Source organism: Xyrauchen texanus, chromosome 34, assembly GCF_025860055.1.
Source record: "Xyrauchen texanus isolate HMW12.3.18 chromosome 34, RBS_HiC_50CHRs, whole genome shotgun sequence".
Classification (NCBI taxonomy): domain Eukaryota; kingdom Metazoa; phylum Chordata; class Actinopteri; order Cypriniformes; family Catostomidae; genus Xyrauchen; species Xyrauchen texanus.
The window spans coordinates 13,130,847-13,154,053 of record NC_068309.1 but is presented as its reverse complement, the minus strand read 5'-3'; positions in this window follow the sequence as shown (position 1 = coordinate 13,154,053).

The window sequence follows — 23,207 nt, the reverse complement described above, 5'->3', positions numbered from 1 at the left end:
TTTCCTTGGCTGGCCGCTCCTGACTGGTGGAGTTGCTTGTAATTCCTCAATGATCTCGAGAGCGATGGTGGCTTGGTTCCCAAACCGGTTCTCCAGGATTCGGAAGATCTCGTCTGATGAGTTGTATGTTGACAGGCATAGATCTCTGGCAATCCTCTCATCAAGACTATCGAGCAGTTGAAATTTCTTCACCTCTCTGGAGCCGGTTGGTTCGCCCTGCTTCTGCAGAGCCTCCCATTCTTTCCTCCATCTGTAGTAGCCTCGCTGGTTACCGGTAAACTTTGGTAGAGCTGTGGCTTTCAGCTTTATCGCTGCCACTGGAGCTAAACGGCGGCCTGGGGGTTCCTCAGTGTCTGGTTTTATGCTTGCTGCTTTAATGAAAGTGGCCTTCCGCGACACCAGCTGGGGAAGGTGCACTTCTAGCGCTCTTAGGCGGCCATCAGCATCTCCCCGTTTGGCTGGCGGAGCCCAGCGATTCCAGTTCTGATGCGCTTCCTTTGCCTTAAGCACCAACTTCTCTAAGTGGGTCAGCATGAACTCATAAGCCTCCAAAGTTATGTCTAGCGGGGTGGAGGAGACATTCTCACACTCCCCCTCTGCAACATGTAGAGCTAAAGACAGTTCTCTTTCTCCATATACAGCCCAGACTGTCTCTCGAATTAGGAGTTTAACTTCTTCCGTCTTTTGCTTACAATACTCCCCCGTCCTTTCTATGTCGGCTCTCAGTAAGTCGCCCAGCTCCTCTGCAGTAGCTGCTTCGGTATCTTCCATGTAAGCGGCCTCTACTTCCTCATTTGCCTCCATGACTCTGGAGCTCTCCAGTGTAAGCCTTTTGAAGTTCTCTTTTAACTCCTCCATAGACATCTCTGTATGGGTCCGTGTAATGCTATTAGCAAGACGGGAAAAAAGTCTCTTAGCTGTGGTCCTCTCCACTTTCAAATCATCCAGCGACTTTGCCATTTGTCCTCTTCAATTGACTGGGGCAGCTTTATCTTTCAGGCCCCCAGGTGGAGTCTCAGTCTCCTCCCTCTTGGTTGTGGCCATAGCGGAAGCTTCAGCTAGTCACTGGTCACGGCGGTTTTTCACTGTCAAGTGTATCTAAAACATCATGGCTTCCCACACTTGACAAGAGAAGGAATCGACCAGACTCAGGATTTCACTCGTTCTTCAATTTATTTGACCAGTAAACAAGGAAGGTGAAAAACCTTTAAACATGCAAAATAACAAATTAAATAAAGTTCAATATTTCCAATCAAAAATATAATAAAGCACAGCAAAATACTTCAAGCAAAGGATAAGTTGGTTTAACACATCGATTAACCATTACTTCATTATTTATCACCCCAGGTAAACAGTGTAAATCAGGCATTACATTTCCTGAAAGCCAGCTCTACTTTTAGACCCATTTCTTCTCAAATTAACCTGTTATTCTAAGTTTACTCAATGTACAGAAATGTTCAGCCTCAACCTATCAATAGTGCCATTAACAATGCAAACAGACCACACATTTTGCGTGCCCATACAGGCTACTGAGATCCCATTTGCAGTCCTCAGAGACCAGTAAAGAGATGTGAGCTTACCGGTAGCCCTTTTGATCTTTTCCTTTTCCCATGAGTTCTATCCGCGATTCTTTAGCGAATTCTTCTTTCTTCCACTGTTCTTAGCTGCGTTGCAAAGCTGAACAAAACCCTCTCCCTGCTTCCATTTTCTAAAGCTTTCTGGCGTCTCCGCTAAATAGTCTAATTTCGCTCACCTGCTGAAGCAGAGCTGCGCACTCACTCTCACGCGTACGTAGAAACAAGGCCGCCGCACCCACACGCAGACGCACCTCCCAGCAGCTCGCCGCAACTTTGATCATACTTTAATCAAAAATACTATCCCACACAATTTTTGGGTAAAATATTAATAAAGAAACATAATTTCTATCAATACTTTTCAACTCTGTCAGCAATTTAGTTTTTTCTCTCTCTCTCTATATAATGCTCCGTATAAGGGAGCATTTATTTTCCCTGCCTACTGTTTGGAACAGCCTTCACGTCGGGACTATGGAGCCTAAAAATGATTACTTGGTTACAGAGCTTACTTGGTTTTGTACAGCTCAAATTATCATCCCATGTTCTATTCCACCAGCCATTATGTCTCACTGTTTATCACCCAATCTTTTTCTTTTTCTCCATTTCTCCTTTTTTTTTTTGCTTATCTTAGCACTCTCAGACAAACTGATCCGGTCACACAGGCCAAAACCAAACCAAACTACTTTACACCCTCTTTCATTTCCTTACTCTTGTTTTCTTTCTTTGTATTCTTTCATCTTCTCATTCCCTTCTTGACCAGGAGAAAAACATTTGAGAATGTGCAACTGAGTTAAACTGGTGGCTAATACAAACTTATTCACCCTGGCATGGTCACGTCCACAGGGACCCAAAGGAGAAAGAGAAAGAGAAAATCGGTAGAGAACCAGTGAAGATGAGTCAGAGGCCTCGGGCTATGCTTGTTCCCTTGTGTCTCCTGCAGGACCTAACACTGAATAAGACCTATTAGAGGGATGGATATCTCTGCACCAAACTGTGGTGGACTCAATCAACTGATTGTGTAGGTATAAGCACCGGGGGTTTGTTTTCATCTGTCACATACTAGAAAAACAGAAAAAGAAAACAACAAATGCACTTAAACATTTGAAGACAGGAAAAACATTAACCAAACAATATAGAACCTTTGAACAAAAACCTAGAAAACCAGGCCCTGTGTCCACAAGGTATTAAAATCTGTCTTAATCTCTCAAGCAATGTGTTTTCTTTTCTTTTTATTTCTTTTTATTTATTTTGTTTTGGCTGTCCACTTTATAGCGAAAACATATCTTAAATTTTCCAAAATTATCATTTATTCTCAGGCCATCCCAGATGTGATTAACTTTTTTTCTGCAGATCACAAACAAAGGTGTTTAGAAGGATATCTCAGCTCTATAGGTCCGTAAGTGAATGGTGACCAAAACTTTGAAGCTCCAAAAAGCATATTAATTCTACATAAAAGTAATCCATTTGACTCCATGGGGTTAGTTCATATCTTTTGAAGTGATTTTGGGTGAGAACACGTACATCTCTGAGATGTCTGTTTAAGGATGTTTCATCTGGAAAGCATCAAATTCTAATTAATTTCTGCTAAACATATTAAAATGATCAAGTTTACAAACATTCTAAATCATAATTGTCTCAAAGACATCTGCTGGATGTCTTTTTGACATCTGAGAGGAAATGTCTCATAGACGTGTTGCAGATGACCAAACAACCTAAACATATGTCTCCCAGATGTAAACACACACACATCAAGTAGTCATGTGAGTGATGAATGTGAGCTATTAGGGAACAGGCAAAAATGCAAGTGCAGCGTAGTTCTAGCGAGAAGACTAGCAGCTGTACATCATCACACCATTAGCTGGGTAATTCCCAGCCAATCACATGTAAGCCATTGCATTATAAGCCTGCTAACAAACTATCACATTGCTGTTTCAGTGTGCTAACAAGGCAACATCATTCTATAGCACTGTCTAATCGTGCTGTTGTCAGAAAACAACAGCTCTTTTCCATCAGAGATAAGCTAAGTTCTTATCATATCCATCAAATACATTCTGATTTAGTCATGGGTCTAGGCCTTCTGTTGTCATGCTGTCTGTTCATCATAAATTGCCATGCTGTCCGTCCATCATAATGCATCCACATCAATATCAAAAGCCAGTATTTCATGTCAACAGCAGATTAGCTCTCATAGTGCAGGCAATCACAAGTTCAAAGCTCCGAGGGAGCATGGCATCACAGTTTAATATAGCCTTCACTAAAGTCTTGGGAAAGGGTCCTTGGTGCAGTATATTTATTTCGTTCGGTACAACATTTCCCTACCAGAGCACCTCCGAGGGCACATTAATGCCGATCCACAAAATGCAGCATTTTCTTACTCTATACTTACTTCCACGTTCTTATCGTAAGCACCACTATTGTGGCGTGTCTCTGACACCTAGCTGCAGGCTCCGCACCGCACCCCCTCATTCATCAGATCATTTAATTACCAGGGTAATGCATATCGCCATATGATATGGTCATACAGGAAGTAATTCTTATCAGGTCATACAGGAAGTAATTCTTATTTCACAGCATATTTACATGTTATTACTCATTCAGGCATCATTAAAGTGCAGAAATTTGTATGGTATGTCTTCATAAATCATTCACTTCCCTATACCACGTTTCAATCTATGGGCATCTTCAAGCACATGAGGCTTTATCAATGTTGCAAATTTCAAAGCTCATGAGTCTAACAATCATGTCAGCTCAACTAAATTACTTTTAAGTATCAAAGCGTTTCGATATGATGCCGTTCACTTTTAATGTGCATAGTCAGGGACGTTACATTTTAGTAGCAAGTAAGTTGGTCTGGCAATCATTGGATAAAACCTGTAACGAGCCAAGCTCATTATATCATCATGTTACCGTTAAAGGAGACCTATTTTTCCCCTTTTACAAGATGTAAAATCTCAGGTGTCTCCAGAGTACGTCTGTGAAGTTTCAGCTCAAAATACATCACAGATCATTTATCATACGACGTTGTAAATGCATCCTTTTGGGCGGAATCAAAAACCAGCTGATTTCACGTGTCTCTTCAAAAGCAAATTATCTGCTGCTCCCCACCCCCTTTCCGACAGAGGATAGTGCCTTTACGCCTCGCACTTCGGACACTACAGCAACAACAAATCAGAACCAATATGACTGACAGCGTAAATACCGGAGTTCAGCCATATCTGTATGAATATATATATGTGTATATCTGGTCTCCGTGAATACAATCAACAATGGTAACTTTAGCAGCATTAGCTGTGGAATCAGCTATCAAGCACATTCGGAAAGGCGATTTTGCAAACATTCACAAAATATAAAGTGTGATACATCTTCAGGATGTAAAGCTGTAACCCATACAGTAGGTACTGATCCATGCTTGAGAATCAAATGTTTTTTTGGAGATCCTGATTTTATATTGACACTCATTCACAAAGCACTATATTGGGGCACATATCCTTCAAAAACAGAACTTGTCCACTGCGTCTTCAGCGGCTCTGATGCCGGGAGTACATTAAGGCTTATGTTTACTTTTACAGCCAACAACAGAACACGTATGACGCATGCGATGCCAAGACATTATTCTTCTCACCGTATTTGCTCCAGCTCGGGGGAAAAGAGAAAAAAAAACACAGGCCACGTCTTTTCAATTTCCATGCATCACGCTCTAAAAAAACTCAAACACAAGGAGAACGAAGGAAAAAATACAAACAAACAAATAAACGCATGGCTTTCCCTATTGTATGGCTTTTCCTATTGCAAAGGTATTGCACAACCATGCCAGAGATATTGCGCATTTCATGTAAAATCTAAGTGTAAACATCTCTTTTCACTCCCCTCTTCTCCAGAATGAACACAAGACCTGGCTCGTACCCAACTGGATCATCTCTTTTTGGGGTAGTATTCTACATTCTCTCTCTTTATTTTTCCTCCTCTTCTCTCTCAGAGGCTCCTCGCCCCTGCCTCCTTATCTCCAGCAGGATATGACAGTTCCGAGTACAACTTCTTCGGACCGCCAGACGGGACCTACACCAAATAGAGACATTACTTTATATTCATCAAATAAATGTCGCCTTAAATTTCACTTAAGTCTGCAAATCTTCCTGATAGAAATGTAAGCACAGCGTAGTTCTAGCGGGAAGACTAGCAGCTGTACATCATCGCACCATTAGCTGGGTAATTCCCAGCAAATCACAAGTAAGCCATTGCTTTATAAGCCTGCTCACAATCTATCAAATTGCTGTTTTAGTGTGCGAACACGGCAACATCTACCACTCCACCACCACCAGTTGAGTCCCGTCCTGCACAGGGGAAGGCTCCTCACCCCTGCCTCCTATGTCCGGCAGGATATGAAGGTTCCAAATGCAACTTCTTTGGACCGCCTGACGGGGCCTACGCCAAACTTACTTTTCTTTTTTATATTCATCAAATAAATGTCATCTTAAATTTCACTCAAGTATATGAGTCTTCCTGATAGAAATATATCTCCTTTTTGCACAGAATATTTTGCCATTCCTGTCGCTAGGCACAATCATGATTTCAAGCTCGAATACACTTCCTAGTCCTTGAATATTGCGCAGATCATTGAAATCATGATCGCCAAGGAGACAGCTGATGTCAAGATTTATATTGAAAAAGAGTCACATTTTGGTCTGTTCTCAACCAAAAGTTATTCAAAAGACACAGATTAAACCACTGGAGTCTTATGGATTACTTGCATGCAGCCTTAAAGTGCATTATGGAGCTTCAAAGTTTTGGTCACAATTCACTTGCATTGTATCAACCTACAGAGCTGAGATATTCTTCTGAAAATCAGAAGTAGTTTGAGTGCAGCAGAAGAAACACACATCCCAGAAGGCATGAGGGTAGGTAAACGATTAGATAATTAGAATTTTTTTATGTGAACTATTCTCTTAATATAATACGCTGTAGATGATTGTAATAGTTCATATTTTATTTCCCGTATCTGTTTGTGTAAGAACAAACATTTCAAAATAAGAGTCCCAAATGTTATTTAGGCTTGTTTATATAAGTCCCACATTATGCACTAAATCTTGATTTATTTCTTGTGGACTCATGCATTTGGCATTTTACATTAAACATTTGGCATTTTACATGACTCATTTATAGTCTTAAGAGCCACACCTCCTGCTGCCAGGTGGTGGTGCTATGACTGTGACCCAAAATAGTCACATCCATGTGATTAGACCCCAAGACTAAACATACATCTCAATTTTGATCTTAATCACACATTGCACACAGACAATATGAGACACTTCCTGTTTCCCATTTTTTTTTTTGCCATTAATTGAATGCCTCACTATGGCAACACCATTCAATGTATCAAAAATCTGTTCACAATTTAGCATCTTCAATTTCTTTGCATAATGTTCTCTAAATGTGTTGGCAGTCTCGTGAATCAGCTAGGAGGAGTATTTAAAAGTTCAGAGGCTGTAATATTAAAAAAAAACACTTTGGCCATTTCGGCTTGATGAGAACTATATATGTACCAATTTTGGTGACTATAGGTGAAAATGGGGGTGCTATAGAGGCTGTCTTACATGCCCATTTTAAAGGGGTCACAACAGAGCCCCCCTCCCACACACACACACACACACACACACACACACACATGCGTGAACATTTGCCCAGCCCTAATGGCCAATGACTCTGATGTGTGTGCAAGTTTTCATGAAATATTAAGCATGCCTCAAAAACACCCAAATAGGAAGAAATGAATAATAACAATCAATGTGTTGCTATGGCAACATGATTTAAGATTCATTTTTCCTCAGCAGTGTTTTGACATTATGCTAAAGAATTTTGAAGCAATACTTGTGAACACAAGAGGGCTATTTCAAAGTCTGTTGAAGGTGCCATACTTTCCGCTGCCAGTTGGTTTCACTATGACTGTGCCCAACAATAGCCGCTTCAATGTGATCAGCCCCCATTACCAAACATAGAGCTGAATTTTCATCAAAATCACTCAATGCACATAAAAGATATAAGGCACTTCCTTATATATACGTTTCCTATTTTTCGCCATATATGTATTGCTTTGCCATGGCGACACCGTTCAAAACATCAAAAAGCTGTTTGCAATTTAGCATCTATAATGTCTTTGCATGATGTTGTACAAATTTGCCGCAAGTCACATGAATTCTCTAGGAGTATTTAAAAGTTCAGAGCCTGCGATTAAAAATCGAAATTAAACAATTGACTGACTTCCTGTTGGGTGAAGCTAATATATGTGAGAATGAAAAATATTTGGCTTGATGAGAACTATATATGTACCAATTTTGGTGACTGTAGGTGAAAATGGGGGTACAGCATAAACCCCCTAACATGCCCATTTTCAAGGGGGCGCTACAGAGCCCCATCCCATTTGGGGCTCCGCACTTTCAGTACTTGGGCCCTAATAATATAATAATAATCCTTAGAAGAACAATAGGGCCTCCACACTTTTAGTAGTTGTGCCCTAAAAAAACTCACTGTTGCTTCCAAATATATTTCAAATTTTCTAATTAGGTAAATGGATTTAAGGTTAAAACCCTTGATTTGGTGCAGTGGTAAATAAATGAGAAGGCAATCCTTCACTGTTGTCTGGGATGCATCAGGATGGATTTGGGTTTATACTACAAATGCAACGTGGTCACGTGTGATTTTTTTTTAAACTAATGCTGAATATGGTTTGTATCATTTTGACTCTGTTTACATCTGTATTTAGTACCATCCACTTGTGATCGGATCGCTCGACATGGATGGTAATATCAGTTGTAAATGGGGTCTAAGAGAAGTTAAAGAATCCAATGGCAACCTTTTGGAACATGTATCAAACATGAATGCTATGGCTGCTTGTGCAAATTCATCTGATTCATATGAATATCCATTTCAGAGAATCCACAAGACCTGACACCAGCTTTAAGAAGTAAGTTGGGTCATATATTTGGTACTAACCAAAAAAGTACCATTGTACTGTGCAGGGTTGTTTGGACATAGCACCCTGCTAATAATAATATGGCATTCTTTGAAGTTCCACAAAGTGCCATATAAATACCATTGTGCATGAATCACACGATACGGTTGGCTATATGTAAGAACCAGGGTATTCTTTTTTGATGGCATCACTTTACTGTGGTACAGTCAGTACTATACCCCCTGTTAGACAGAGGGGATGTGCAAGGGTGGGTTGAGCTCAAGACTTGATGTGTCAGGTACACCCTGACCCCCCTGTAGAGCCCTGAAATCAACAAAAAAAAAGTGACACTTACATTTTTCTCCCAAGAAATGATGTCAATAATTAGCTCTTTTAACACAATAAAATTAATAAAGCATATGAAACAATCACTATTATTGACAGTTTTATCATTCTGATATTTTGATTGTAATAAATCATGCAATAAAGCCATTTAAAAAACACCAGAGGCTGAGAAAAGATGGGCAGGTAAATGTCTGATTTCTGAATTCTGGGACATGTCTCATTTAACGGTGGCCTGCGGCTAGAGAAAAAGACATCAATGTCATCATGCTGTGACATCGCCACACAAATAATCACAACTCCCCTCTTCCACATCTATCATGATGAGTGGATCATGATTTAAGAGACAGAGAGAGTGTGTGTGAGAGAGAGAAAGAGAGAGAGAGAGAGAGAGAGAAGACAAAGATGATGCAAGGTTAAATATTCAATTTGGTTAAAGAATATTGATTGCATTTATAGACTTTTTTATTCTACTTTATTTTATTTGTGGTCTTTTCTTTCTTTGTCTGCTGATTTATTGACTAAAGAGCCTGTTTTGTTTTTGAAGCTTACATAACATTATTAACTATGTGTTCCAGACAATCAAAATAAACTATTCGACTCAGCTTGCTTCTCCCACCCCACTCCAAGTGTCTTTTTATGCCCTGTTAGACCAAGCTGCTAGTCATTTAACAAGCACCCAAAAAGACGATATGATAAGGAGAAAACAGAGAAAATTAATGCTTTATCCAGAAAAAAAAATAAAAACATATTTATTTGCATTTTATAGATCCTTGGGGCAGTTATAAAAGTGAGAAATAAACAATGTTTAATAATTTTTTTATTTAATTTTTTTCAAGATAATAGTGTTCAAAATAATGGTAAAAGTGCATTTTTCATCGTGCACTTACTTCAATTATTTACACTGAACAATATAAATGATACAAAAATATATATTTTTATGTGAACAGGTAAACAGATGTATTCAACTCGGTAAACCTTTCTGTGGAAGAAATGAGAATGGCTCACCATAAGTGATGTTTAAAAGTAGACTGTAATGGTGTGAAAGACATTTATGTATAAAAACATATTATTATGCCAAAATAATAATTAAAAAAGGCCATCTCTACATAAAACAGTTAAAGATCAAAATCAAATTCAATGTCTTCCTTTGCAAACATTTACCATGGTAATTATATTTTCTGGCAAAATACCATAGGCACAAATGCGATTGTTACTTGGAATAAAACTGTGTTAGCTTGCTATTATGCACCAGTAGCATCAAAAATATATATGAAATATAAAATATATGTTTGAAAAAACATGTATTAATAACAATAACAATGATCATTAAAAAATAATGCTAATAATAATTTTTTTAAATTATTTTAATATTATTATTAATAATTATTATTATTATTATTATTGTAGGATTATCCACGAACAAAGCCATCAAATTAACACAACAACCCATTCCACAGATCAGAGAGATCCCCCACCAAGCCATTAGAGAGTCATAAAACCCATCCATGGTGCCTAAACTGCTATTAAGACCATCTCTGTAAAGAGGCCCATGGGTGCAGTGTTCACAAGCAATAAAAGGCAGAGAACACACTTCTTGGAATTCCCAAGAAAGACTCAAAACACATTCTGTTTTGTCCTCTGATATAAACCAATTTGCTACAATTAGACTCATCAGATCATGAGAGATCGTGATTAGTATCCTGCAAACAGCAGCTAAAAGGGAATCCATGAACCCAGTACTTGTGATTTAACCCTATACAATATACACCATACCTAGCATTGCTAGATAATTCTGAAAATGACTCTATGACCTGTGATCGCTTGTAAAACTGACAAATTAATGATTATAGCCGATGTACCTTTTAAAATACGTGTAGTGATTGGTAATCTCTTCTAACTAACAAATCAATGATCATTATCTTTAATCTTGTATGATAACTTCAAGGTTCAACTGGATAATATACCCCGACAATCAGTTTTCTCATAACGTGTAATGTATTATCCATGTTGTAAAACTAATGAATTAACCAATATGATTTGTAACCAAGGATTTTCATGTTTTGTTACTTTCACATATAATATTCATGAAAGAATGTCATATTCAGTATGTAAATGCTTGCTTGTTTACGTAGAGAATGTTGATTACAATGAATGTCATGTCTCTTGTACCGTTTTCAAGATATAAAAGTTCATGATTAAACATGCACTATTGTTGAGCGGGAGTTTGTAAGAATCCTCCACAAAAGATCATAAATCAACTTTTGAAAAGGATAGCCCAGTCGACCATGTGACTCCTGAATGTCCTTTGGGGTGAGGCCAATTTCAATTCAAAACTTTCTTACCCAAGGAAGAACTCCCTCTTCTCCTCTTCTGATCTCTTCTCTTGATCTTTCTCTTCTGCTGAACTTCACTCTTGCAACACTCTATTTGGAAGCATCTCTTGCTTCTTCCAGATCCTCCGTGCCATGTAGAGTCCAATGAAAACTCGGGACATCAAAAGTCCAGAGGAAGCCTCTCACTCTTTGCTCTATGGTTCACACACCCAACGGGAGTCGCGATTCCTCCTTGCAGAAAGCCTTGCTTCAACCAGACAATAATTATCCGCAATCATAACAGAGGGACAAGAGTCCAGAACATAGCTTGTCTTCAAAAGTTGTCTTCGCTTCAAAGCTGTACCTAAATATGTGTAAAATTATATTCAACAAGCCATGAAGAATGAACCATGAAGAATGAATTTTCGACAAAGAGCCAAAGAACCAAGCAACACAAAAGGAACACAACACAAGGAAACACAATGACACACAAGTACATATCCAAGACTTTTGCTCAAAGTGCTAGTGTATTAGTTGAATTATTTGGGTAATCCAATTGCAAATCGATTTAGACTCAAAGAAAACCAAATGGTTCTTAAAGGGTTAGTTCACCCAAAAATGAAAATTATCCCATAATTTTCTCACCCTCAAGGCATCCTAGGTGTATATGACTTTCTTCTCTCAGCCAAACACAATCTGAGTTATATAAAAAAATATCCTGGCTCTTCCAAGCTTTATAATTGGAGTGAATGGTACCTTAGATTTTGAAGCCCAATAAAGCACATCCAACCATCATAAAAGTAATTCAATCGTGAATCTCAGCGAATACTTATTACACAAACATGAAACATATGTCTAAAGAAAGCTTAAAATATCTTCTTTTAAATAAAACAATTCAAATTTAAAACAAATATTCTACTGCAATGCAATCTGTTTGAAACAAAGCGATGTATAGTTTTTACCGGTCCATCTCATTATCTTTAATGTGATCCCACCCACCAGCAGAGCGCGCCATTCATACGCTAATGTGCTGAGACGGTCAATGCAAATGTACACGCCCCCCGACTGTGAGGTTGTAAACACTTTTCATTCATTTTTCTGTGCGTTTGCAACGATACACAGCCGACTGTGAGGTTTGATTTAAACACATTTCATTCATTTTTCTGCGCGTTTGCAACAATACACAGACGAGAAAGCTCCAGGATATTATGGATTTAACATTTTCCTCAGAAGAAGAGCAGGACTCCGATGAACGTTTGTATTTTGAAGAGAGATTTGATCTAGCCAAGGATATAATTTCAGAGGAGTAAGTCAATTATTTTTCATTAGCTGACATGCTATTTTATATAAACATGTTCATATTTTACTAGTGGTACTGTTTCCAGACTTGCCAGCCGGGAATCAGAGTATTTAAATGTTAAATATGTCCTAATAAGCAAGTTTAAGTTACATGTAAATGTTGTTTCGGCTAAAGCAGGCATTTAAATTGTATGCTATATGATATAAATATGTTATGTAATATGATATAAAAATAATATGAATGTTTAGATTCTATTTTATCTAGTGTTTAAAATACCTCATTATCATCAACAAAGCTTGTACTTGCAAATATGTGTTCAGGTTAAATGAGTAAAAAACACTTTAAATATGCCCATATTAGAAAATCATCATATTATAATGATTTCTGAAGGATCATGTGACACTGAAGACTGCAGTAATGATGCTGAAAATTCAGCTTTGATCACAAATTACATTTTACAATATATTTACATAGAAAACTGCTCTTTTAAATTGTAAAAAGTGTTCAGAATATCAATGTTGATTCTTTATTTTGGATCAAATAAATCCAGTCTTGTTGAGCAGAAGAGACTTCATTTAAATAGTAGTGTAGGTCTAAAATTAAGACTTTATGTAAAGAAAATATATAGTCATTACTTCTTTTAACTTAAAACTTGATTTTGATCATTAAGTCTCCTCACATTCATTCTCTATCCCTCATTGATAGGCCCAGGGGAGGGTCTTTGTATCCTCAGGTGTGAAATACATCCATATTCAAGATAGTTCACGCCTCCTCGCATATTACCTATCAACACTAAAAGTGTCTTACAAAAGTTAAATTACTATATTGTTTTGTATGAATGAGTGATCAGGATGGTTTTCACATCATTTTGTAGCAAAAACTCTAGGCTACAAGATCCAGTTCTCAAAAGTCTTGTGGGCAAATGTTATAGTCTTGTAGTATGTGTTATATGACCTTATTTCAGTGACTTAAATTTTTTTGTTTTTTCAAAAACCATGCATAAACATTATTTTCTCAAAAATGCAAACCTGTACATGCATGTTGTTCACATATTATTGTAGCCCAGTTTGTGCTGAATACAGTGTAATCAGACTTTAGCCATTAATATGTTTTTAAGCAACTGAAAAAAGCACAAATCTCAAGGCATGTCAACACTTCTCCAGGGCCCAAAATACCCTCAGACCCCAGAGGGTTAAGGAGGGTGCACCTGTATGCTGGGTTGAAAATCTCAAGGATTAATAGTAGGCTGTTAGATTGTAGGATGTTATCCATGCAGCCTCACTGAAGCAAAGCTGGCATGTTTATTTGTGCGATTAAATGAACGCGAAGCGCTGCCGGCTAATGATGCACAAATGGCTTTCACACACTGTACGAGTCTTATGGGTCTACTGAGGTCTTGTCACATTTTTACTTTTTGTTTAGCTTCCATTCAGCTCACGAAAATTCTGCGTGATGAGAAAGGATTACATCAAGATGTATTGGAATGCAGGTGCAGAATTTATATAAATAAAAAAGTCTATACCTCTCTCGCAGTTGCTGGCGTGCCAGTGATTATCCCATCCCGTGATAACCCCGTGCCAGAGGTTGCCGACCACTGCATTAGTCTGAACTGACATTGAGTCCATAACTGCTATTCATTTGTCTTTCTGCCCCAGATCTCTTGACTTTATTTAAAAGCACTAACTAGAACACTAAGCAGCCATCAATGTACTTAGTAATGATTGCAATACAAATGTACACCACCCCTGAAATTAATCCTTTACAAATAAAGGAGAAGCAATCAATGAGTTATCTAAAGTAGAGAGAGACCGCGATAGAGTGAGAATCCAATGCCGCAGATGGAATAGAGAGAATCCGCAATCGTAAAGCACAGAATGGAAATGAAGATATGGACACAGGTGAAGATTAGAGAGGTTCATGGGGCTATACTGATAAAATCCTCTCTGCGTTGTCCTCTAATACGTGTGAAGTTGTATACATGAAAGTACAAGGTAAGACAAAGGGAGAGGGAGAGAAAAGCCAAATCTATTAAATTGAGGCAGGAATGCACACACAGGCAATGGTGGGTTATCTCTGACCGCTGTGTCCTTGTAAACACAAAGCAATTATTCTGAAGACACAATAGAAACATTTAACCAATGTTTCAATCCTCACTCTCTCTCACTCTCAGGATGAGGGGAACAGCTCAGAGATATGGAATGCTATGAAAGTCTAAATCCAATAATGAGTTAGAGAGTACAGATAACTGAACTGTTAACTTTAAGTAGGCCTTCAACAGAAAGGTTATCCAGTAGGAGCAATGGAATGATACGATTATATTTAAAGACCCCATTAAATCTAAATTGAAATTTTGTGGCTTTTTGACCATTTCTATTACAGCATTGAAGCCATATATACACTAATGTACTCTTAAAGTTGACAAATTAATCTTAAGCAGATATGTGCATTTAGAATGTATAGTTTTTCTATTCTGGGAAAATAGACCAAAAATATTGATGACTACTCTTGCACTACATAGATTTTGTCCAATTAAATGCTCTCTTGAATGAGAATATCCTTTTCTCCAATACCACCTATAACTACTGCAACTACAATGTAGCAAATCATGGTTCATGGCTGTGACTTAAACTATAGGCTATTGGCTATTTAAAAAAGGAGATGAGCTTTTTGATGTTCCACACCAACTTCTAGTTTCAATAGGAAATGCATCAACCCAGGAAAGAAACCCGCATTCGCCATTTCCCTATAAACCTAAAGAATGTTAAGGACTCTTGACTGATTTCAAGCCAATATTAGCTTTGCTGTTTATGTTAACTTAGCCTTCGTACAAAAGTATGAATTTTAAGATAATGCAATGCTCCTTTTTTACACCAGATATTTTTGGATAGTTCTGCCATGTTTCAGAACTGAAAAATATTTGTTTGCTTGTCAAATCTATGTATGTCATTTTCTTGTTTTCATTACTGTAGGCGTTTGGTTAAATATTATGGAGTTTGTTTATTACGAGCCACCGTAGGGTTTTGTCTCATCCAGTCAGAATGCCCGGTGGCCGGGTTCAACTTGTATATCTGTTCTGTATCGGCTGGCAGTTATCTTATGTTTGGATTAAATACAGTCAGTTACATTCGGTGTGATCATTGACTCATACCAACAAATGAAACTTTCTACATGGTGTCAGATGTGAGTACGGACCTCTCGCCAGTGAGTTTTTTTTTCTGTCGTCGTTGAACAGCCTGTTGCATTGGACTGTGCTAGCATAGCTATTGCCACTTGACAAAGTTGTTTTCCTCTACCCAACGTGATGGCGGATGGATTCCGTAGACCCGACCCTCTCGTTTTTGATGAAAATTGGCGTATTTTTGAAAAGGAATACGATATTTTTATTGCTGCTGCACATTCAGACAAGTCCACAAAAACCCAAGCTTATATCCTTCTCAACATTGCCGGCCCAGACGCCATCGAACGAGAGCGTTCTTTTACCTACGCTGCTGAAGTGCGCGCGCCAGGAGACAATGGGAGGATCATTACCCCTGCTGAATGTCGAGAGGACCCCGAATGTTTGAAAAATAAGTTTCGGGAAATCTGCAATCCTCAAAACAACAGGATTATGGAAAGACACAAATTTCATACCAGAGGTCAGAAACAAGGTGAGAGCATCGAATCATTCATTAGTGATTTAAGGATTAAGGCTAAATGTTGCCACTTTGGAGACCTAACAGAGGAGCTAATCTGTGACCGCATCGTGTGTGGTGTTACCAGTGACACGTTGAGAAGAGCCATTTCAATCTGTCGGATACACGAGATGACCGAGGAAAGTAGCAAGACGTTAGCATCACAAAGTAACTCTGCCAGTGTGGATGCAGTTAAGCTAGTTTCAAATAGAATGCAGTGGCCAAAGCCCCAGCCCCCCTCACAGATTATCACGAGGTGCAATAATTGTGGAGGCAGCCACGCAGCTAAGCGGGAAAAGTGTCCAGCATTCGGACAACAGTGTCACAGTTGCCAAAAGTTTAACCACTTTAAAAGTTGCTGCAAGTCTAAACCGTGCAGCCAAAATAGGCAACATCCTATTATAGCAACCACTGCTAGGATTTAGTGCATGTATGGACATGGGGGTTGTGAAAATGAGTCCAGATGTCCACCAGATCAGCGTGGAGAGCAGCACGGACTTCAGCTCACAGACATTTACACAGTACAAAGACCTGTTCAGCGACGAGTTAGGAGAACTTCCGGTTACATACTCCATGATTTTGGATACCAGCATACAGCCTGTGGTCCGCCCAGCTCACCGTATCCCCTTTGCAATGCAAGAAAGAGTTAAAGCTGAACTTGAACGAATGCAAAGCATAGGTGTTATAACACCAGTCACAGAACCAACCGACTGGGTGTCGTCCATGGTAGCAGCACATAAGAAGGATAAGCGAGAAATCAGACTATGTATCAACCCCAAAGACCTCAACACCGCACTGAAAAGAACCCATCACCCAATGCGCAGCGTCGAAGAGGTGGCAGCGCAAATGTCTGGGGCAACAGTGTTTTCTGTCCTGGATGCAAAGAATTCGTCACTGCTGACCACATTCAGCACACCATTTGGGGGCTACAGATTTCTAAGGATGTCCTTCGGCATAAGTTCCGCAAGTGAAGTATTTCAGCGCTCCATGGAACAACTGTTTGCGGGTTACCCCTGCTCAGTCATTGTCGATGACATCATCATAGGAGGCCGCGGAATGGCTGAACACGACGCCAACTTGAGAAAGGTGCTCGACAGGGCACGGGAAGTCAATCTCAGGTTAAACCCGAACAAGTGTAAATTTCGCCTGGGCCAGGTAGCGTACGTAGGCCACATCGTCACAAGCGAAGGCCTAAAAGTAGACCCGTCTAAAACTGCTGCGATCAATGACATGCCAGTCCCCACAGATGTGACCGCACTACAACGCTTCCTGGGCATGGTCAACTACCTCAGCAAGTACATCCCAAATCTCAGCGACATCACAGCGCCCCTTAGGGAACTCACCCGCAAAGAGACAGCATGGTGCTGGTTTCAACAGCATCAAGAGGCTTTCGAGCGCCTCAAATCATACCTGTCCAGCCCACCAGTACTGGCATACTACAATTTCAAAGACCCAGTTACACTGACTTGTGACGCGTCATGTTATGGACTAGGAGCAGCATGCTTACAGAACGGTACAGACGCGATACGCTCAAATAGAAAAGGAACTTCTGGCTGTTGTGTTTGCCTGCACAAAATTCAAAGACTATGTCTATGGAAAGCCCACAATCATGGAAACCGACCACCAGCCGTTGGTGACCATCTTGAAAAAGCCCATCCATGCCACACCTGCCCGTCTCCAGAGAATGTTGCTTTGCCTGCAAAGCTACGACATCAGCCTGGTCTACAAAAAGGGCAAGTACATGTACCTGGCAGACACCCTCTCAAGAGCTCCCAGCTCACAAGCACCACAGAGCCCTGTGGAAAACGGTGACTACGAAGTCATGAGCGTGAGCTACATTTTCTCAGCATGCCTGGAGGAACTCCGTAGACACACAGCAGAGGATGAGGTGCTACAAACTCTTACCACTATCATTCGACGTGGATGGCCCACCAGAGAAAGCCAGCTGCAGTCTGCCATTAGCCATTTTTTCCATACAGAGATGAGCTGACAGTGGAGGATGGTATCATCATGAAAGGCCATAAAGCAGTCATTCCCCGATCCCTGCACAAGGAGTACATCAAAATTGTACACAAAGGCCACCCAGGTATTGAGGCAACCAAGCGTAGAGCTAGAGGTGTAATTTTTTGGCCTACAATGTCAAAGAACATCACAGAAGAGTTGCTCTCATGTGCAGTATGCAATAGCACAAAGTCGCATCAGCGGAAAGAGCCCCTCCAGCTCAACCCTGTTCCAGATCTAACATGGTCCACAGTGGCCGCAGACATTCTTGAGTGGCATGGCAAACATTATCAGGTTCTCGTGGATTCATATTCCAGCTGGTTTGAAGTCGACCTCCTTCGAGACTTAACCTCATCAGCCATCATATCCAAATTAAAAAGACACTTTTCGGTACATGGTACACCTCACATACTCATCACTGACAATGCTAGACAATACACCAGTCAGCACTTCAAGGATTTTGCTGAGCAATGGGATTTTACTCATACCACAAGCAGCCCAGAGTTTCCCCAGTCAAACGGACTCGTGGAAAGAGCAGTCCGCAGTGCCAAGCAACTCATGGAGAAATTGCACAGGGATGGGTCTGATGTGTTTCTCAATATCCTGACCCTCAGAAACATTCCCCGTGACCCAACATTAGGCTCTACAGCTGAGCGCCTTATGTCTCGCCACACTCGTGCAGCATTCTGGTGAGCACTAAACTGCTGGAGCCTACCACAAGGAATGTCAAGCAGGTCACCGCCCAACTCCTCAACAAAAGGCTCACGCTGAAGCGCTACTATGACAAGTCGACCCACCCACTACAGCCGCTGGCAGAGGGACAAGTGGTCCGCATGCAGACAGCGAAAGGCTACGACAAACTTGGAACGGTAAAGGAGATGAGTAGAGAACCACGGTCCTACATAGTTCAAGCAGATGGGGTGGCTGGAGGATGCAGAAGAGGGCAAATAATTGTAGTAATAGTAATAATATAAATTATCATAAGGCTGCCTCTGATCCCTCCGTAGCCACGTCATAAGTTAGTCCCCCACCCATGTCACACCACAACGGGCCTTAATGGAGAGATGCCACGGGGCCCAAGGCCCACACCCCCATCCCCCAGGACATTCCATATGTGGCGCCACAGAGTGGGGGAGGGGATATTATTGATGCTAAATAGGGTAAAAAACCAAGGGTTAAAGGCCAAGTCTCCCAGCACTGTCAGGAGATGCGGGCCCAACCAAAGCACCCCAGTAATTAACACAGACTATGCCAACAATGTGACCTTCACATAGAAGTCACAGCCCAGTTGAAACAAGACGATGTGGCGCCGATGTGCGGTCGATACGCAATTCCACAATCTCCCGATGTGGAGCTCAATTGATGTGTGATCAGTCCAGTGGATGGAAGCAACAGGGCAAGGCGAAAACCCTGCGTCAACAAGAATAAAGGGTAAAGCAGAAGGGGAAGCCGGGCAGCGGTCCCAATTTTCTATCCACGAGAACACCCGGACATCATACAACATGCGCCGCTTCAGCTAGGATAAGAGGGAAACTCATATAAACAGCAGCTTCTGTACAGAGGTTAGTGCAGATCCTTTGATCCTTTTTCTGATACATTCATTGTTAAGCTCAGCTAATATGTGATGCATTAAAAAAAAAAGATAGGCATGCAATGCAGAACCAGCCCAAAGCAAGAAATCCAGGGAGAAAAATTGTCTGGGGAATGGCGGGAAGGTACAAGCCCCAGGCCCCAGGATCAATGACATTTACATTTACATTTATTCATTTGGCATAAGCTTTTATCCAAAGCGACTTGAAAGAGGAACACATAAGCAAATCATCTTAAGGAGACATTGGTACGAAAAGTGCCATACTACAAAGTTTCACTAGCATCAGAATAGAATTCAAAGCAGATTTAAGCTTTAATGTTTAAAAAAAAATAAAAAAATGTTGTGAATGGTTAAGTGCTCTTGGAAAAGATGTGTTTTTAGCCGATTTTTGAAGACAGAGAGTGAGTCAGCTTCACGGATGGAGTTGGGAAGGTTATTCCACCAACCTGGTATGATGAAACTGAAAGTCTGGGAAAGTGTTTTGGTGCCTCTTTGTGTTGGTACAACAAGGCGACATTCCTTAGCTGACCGCAGGCTTCTGACGGGAGTGTAGTTCTGCATAAATTATTTTAGGTATGCTGGAGCAGACCCAGTGACTGTTTTGTATGCCAGCATCAGAGCCTTGAATTTAATAAGTGCATCAACCGGCAGCCAGTGGAGAGAGACAAAGAGTGGTGTAACATGTGCTCTCTTTGGTTCATTAAAGAACAGACATGCTGCTGCATTCTGGATCATTTGCAAAGGACTAATTGCGCTTGCAGCAAGGCCTGCAAAGAGAGATTTACAGTAGTCCAGTCTAGTTATGACATGTGAATGTACAAGCAGTTGTGTGGCATGTTCAGAGAGAAAAGGTTTTATCTTCCTGATATTGTAGAGTGTAAATCTACATGATCTTGCAGTCTTTGAGATATGGACTGTAAAACTTAGCTTGTTATCAATGGTTACCCCTAGATTTCTGACCGTTTTGGAAGGTGATACTGTAGTTGAACCCAGCTGCACGGTGATGTTGTGTTCAACAGCAAGGTTGGCTGGAAAGACAAGGAGCTCGGTCTTGGCTGGATGGTGTTCCTTCATCCAGGCCGAGATGTCTGCCAGACAGGCAGCGATTCGAGCAGTCACTGTGGTGTCGTTGGGCTGGAAAGACAAGTAGAGTTGCATGTCATCAGCGTAGCAGTGGTAAGAGAAACCATGGAGAAGAGAAGTGGCCCAAGCACTGATCCCTGAGGTACCCCAGATACCTCACCTCTCCAGGCTACCTTGAAGGACCTATCTGAGAAATAGGAGTTCAACCAGTCAAGCACAGTTCCTCTGATGCCCAGAGTAGAGAGGGTGGAGAGAAGGATCTGATGGTTGACTGTGTCAAAGGCTGCAGAAAAGTCCAGCGGTATCAATGAGTTTAATAGTCCAGCACAATGAGTTTAATAGTTTCTTGTAATGATGATGGGAGTTTTTGTAAATACAATAATAAATCATCAGCGTAAAGGCTGATTTTCTGGTGTACATATATTTAGTGTTTGAATGAATTTAATGTAGCTGTTTTGATGGATGGCTGCTGCTAATGGTTAATTAAAATAGTAAATAGTGTGGGAGAGAGTGGGCATTCTTGTCCAGTCCCCAGGTGTAATGTGAAGCTACGTGATGGTAGTCCATTGGTGATTACAGTGGCTGAAGGTGATGTGTACAGAATTTTGAACCAGTTAATGAATGACTCCTCAAAACCAAACCTCTCCAATGTGGAAAAATTTCCAGTTGACCATATCACAAGCTTTTTCTGCATCAAGAGTAACTATGATGGTTATAGATTTTGGAATAGAAGAGTAATACTTTAAGTTAAATAGTGTTATGTTGGTAGCCAAGTGAGCAGGAATAGAGCAGACCCAAAATTAAGGGTAAATTATTTAATTAATCAGCTATTATTGTATGTTGCTAAAGAAAATGAAAGGCGCTCATATAACGTGATATTATTAACTTACCTCTGTATCTTCTGTTGGCAGTGGCACTGGTCGACCACTGGCTAGCTTACGCTATGGGAAAGATTCATCTTTTCTGAGATATTGAAGCCAAAAAATTATCCTTAATTTTGTATCCATTATCAACGCAGTGCAGCAACTGCATACCTTGAGCCGGCTAGCTAGCGAGCTCATAGGTTGCTCTGCGGACACTGCTGCAGCCTATAGACAAACTTGAGTGAACTTGCGTCCAATGACAGGTGCCCGCGCCGTCACTGTATCAAATCCCGCCAAAATGGGCATGGCTAGAGTGCATATAAGCGTAAGTTCGTAGGCTGGAACCCTGACTTTCATCTATTCAGCGAAGCTCTTCGCATCTCTGAACTGCAGAAGCCGCGTCGCCGTTCGAGGGGCATCTAGCAAGCTTGGACAGCGCTCGAAGAAGCCGGCCGTCTTCGCCACCTTCAGCCGTCCTGCGAGCTACGCCATCCGGCGACGTATCCTTTTTAGAGCAAGCTAGTTCCTCAGCGAACTTCACAAAAAGAGCAACGAGCGTCTTTTTAAAGATGTCTTGCACCACCTGCGCCTCATGCCGCGCCCCTCGGAACCGGTGTTAGAAGCGACTACCTCGCCAGAGCCTCTCCCTCGAGCCTCGCTTTCACCCTCCCCGCCCCCCCCGGGATGCACAGTTGCCGCCGAGCGGCCACAATGTTGCTATCTCGGATGACGAGGCGGAGGATAAGGGCTGCTGTTCCATCATGGCTTCGGACAGCGAGGAGTGGTCAGGCTCCCAAGCCTCCTCCTCGGCCCAGGAATCCAGCAGGACCCGCGCCGGAGTCGAGGAAGAACTAACGCGCCTCTTCACACAGGCCGTCGACCGCCTCGGGCTCGAGTGGTCACCGCCCTCTGAGCAGGCTCCCAACAGACTCGACGGCTGCTTTCTTCAGAGCCGTTGCCGCTCCCTTCCTGCCGGAACTCCACGCCGAGCTCTCTAAATGGTGGAACGCGCCTCTCTCGGCCAGGAACCGATCCCATGTCTCCATCTCTCTTGCTTCGGTGGACGGCGCCACTGAGAGGGGCTACTCTTCCATCCCCCTGGTCGAGGATTCGGTAGCAGCAAACCTTTGCCCGCCCTCCGCGAGATGGTGGTCTAAGCCAGTGCTCCCGTCTAAGGCCTGCAGAACTACTTCCGCCTGTGTTGGCCGTGCCTATGCCGCCGCCGGCCAAGCCGCATCTGCTCTGCATTCCATGGCCGTTTTACAGATCCTCCAAGCGGACCTTCTTCGAGAGTGGGATGAGAAAGGCAGGCACCCAGAGGCTGTTTCAGATCTAAGGAGCGCGACGGATCTCGCCCTTCGCGCCACCAAAGCTGCAGCTCAAGCCCTAGGAAAGTGCATGGCCGCGCTGACTGTGACCGAGAGACACCTATGGCTAACGCTAGCCGACATGGGAGAAGCTGAACGCTCCACGTTCCTCAACGCGCCGTTCTCTCCGTCCGGTCTCTTCGGTTCCGCGGTG